Source organism: Egretta garzetta, unplaced genomic scaffold (genome assembly GCF_000687185.1).
Source record: "Egretta garzetta isolate BGI_Z169 unplaced genomic scaffold, ASM68718v1 scaffold191, whole genome shotgun sequence".
NCBI classification, from domain to species: Eukaryota; Metazoa; Chordata; class Aves; order Pelecaniformes; family Ardeidae; genus Egretta; species Egretta garzetta.
In genome coordinates this window covers 658,699-660,846 of record NW_009258676.1, presented here as the reverse complement: position 1 = coordinate 660,846, position 2,148 = coordinate 658,699, and the positions used below count along the sequence as shown (strand labels likewise).

Sequence of the window (2,148 nt, the reverse complement as noted above, 5' to 3'; positions counted from 1 at the left end):
CGGGAGAAGAAAAAGAGGGAAAAAGGGCTAAAATGCGGCTTTTGCGTGGATACGGTTATAGCTGGCTCTGCACATCCCCTCCCAAGGATGCACGGCGCGTCCTTTCGCCGCTGTGGGGGGAGCAGCGCTTGGCCAGCCTTCCCGGCCAAAAAAAAAAAGGGGGGAAAAAGGAGGATTGCAGCCGGGAGAGCTCGCTCCCATCCGGCGGGGCTGCCGCGGGCGGTCTGTCTTTCCGGCTTGCCGGAGCGCGAGGCTGTGGCCGGGGGGAGTTGCTGCCCCGGTGTTCCTGCTGCGGTGTGCATGTAACGCCTGCCGCCGGTGATGGCAAAACCGGGGGGGCACAGGCAATCCTAGGGCTGCGCACAGATTTTTCTGCTGAAACGCTGCTTTTTTGGGTGAAACATTATTCCGCTCGCAAAATCCACGTGAAATTGGAAATCTCAATACACTGGTTTTAATTTAATTTTATTTTGTTTTGTTCCTGGTAAGCTTAGACCAGAGAAAAATACAAATACAAAGCCTTAAAAGTGGCAAGTTAGCACAAGGGCTCGTTCCTGGGAATATTCGCTTTTTCTAACGGATCTCCCAGATTGTAAAGAACTTAGTGGAACTTAGAAGCCCCATGCTTTGCACCCGAGGTCATTCCTTTTGACAAATGTATTGGCTTGAATATAAAAATAGGCAACAGGACGAGGTCTCACACCCCGCCTTGGGTTGAACACTGCCTGGGGCGCAGGGGTAGTTGTCAAAGAATATTTGGTTGGCCTATAACATTTTAGCGCTCGCTCCCAGTTCCCGTAGAGCGGAAGCACCCGTACCTCATGTGTAGGACCCCACAGCTCAATAACGTGACACCCGATGTTCCTGCAGCTGTACATCGGAGGGGTTTGTGACAGGCAGGATTGATTCCCCGGGAATCCCGCAGGCCCCGGCGCAGGCGGTGGTTGTGTGGGAGCAGGAGGGGGGTCCTGGCACCCAGGCCCACCCATTTTTAACCTTTCTTCCCCATCGTTCCCCCCATTTTTGTCCCGTTCGTGCCTCCCTCTGGCCTTTGCTCTGCCCCTCAAGTGCCGCGTTGTCTTTAGCTCTCCTTCATCACGAGTCCATCTGTTACGGGATCCATTCTGTAGGGATTTTTTGGAAAATAACCGTTCACCCTGCTTTGCCATCCTCTCTGGTGCATTGGTAGGGGGTTCAGATTAAGATTTCGGGGCGTGTACCACTGGGCATGCCCTGGATCTTGCTTGGAGAGCATCCACGGGGAAGTGCCACGTAAAGCCAAAACGTTTTGGACGGTAGCGGCGGTGGCTGAGGTCCCAAACAGAGGAGGCAGGGCTGTTAGAGCCAGACCTTCAGAGGACTGCCCCAAACCATTGGCCTTCGTAACGAAGCCTGGAGCATGCAACTCCTAATTGCAATCCGTCGGTTCTGACCCGGCACTGCTGCTTTCCTCTGTCCCAGCGCCAAACCGAGCCGGGTGGGGGGGGGTCTCGGTGTCCCCAGAGTGACAGTGTCACCCGGGAAGGGGCCAGCCGTCACCTCCCCGCCGGCTCTAACAGGGTGTGGGACGTCTGATGGAAGCTGTTCCCTCCCTGGAGCGGCTCCTTGCCCCGCTTACGGGTGTGATTTGGTGCTTTGCTTGTGTTTTTGTCTTTTTATCGAAAAGTAGACCTCTCTCTAAAGAAAGAACAAACAAAACCCCGCAGGCAGGATATTTATGCAGATGTGCTCTAGATGTTTCTTGGCTCTGATGTCTTTTATGTAAAACTGCGTGGCGTATGCCTGGGTGGGATAGCGGAGGCAGGTGTGATAAATCTGAATTTTCACACACCAAAAATTACAGCACGTTTCTCCGCCGGAGCTGCAGGGCAGTGAAAGGCGCCATTGTTTGTTTGGGATTAGGTCTCCCTCAAATCCAGGCACCGTTCAGGGAAAAATTTAAAAATAGCAACCAAATCCTAAGCGAGGCGCATAATCCGGTTTGGCTCTGTCTGCTGCCGTTTGCGTTTAGGCTCCCCAACCGCTTCCGACCCCGGGGGGCTTGGCCGTGGCTGAACCCCTCGCGCCCTCGCTGGGGGCTGCCCTGCACCCCGGGGGCACCCGCCCTCCCCCCCCAGCTGCCGCTGCAGGGCCTTTTTACGGGAGCGC

At 55.2% G+C, this 2,148-nt stretch overlaps 1 protein-coding gene across 1 annotated transcript in view; it reads left to right on the top strand.

Annotated features, from left to right (window-relative positions):
• The window catches only part of LOC104135265 (potassium inwardly rectifying channel subfamily J member 3), a 70,373-nt gene that overhangs the window by 20,059 nt on the left and 48,166 nt on the right, over positions 1–2,148 (top strand). The gene's annotated exons all lie outside the window — the stretch shown is intronic.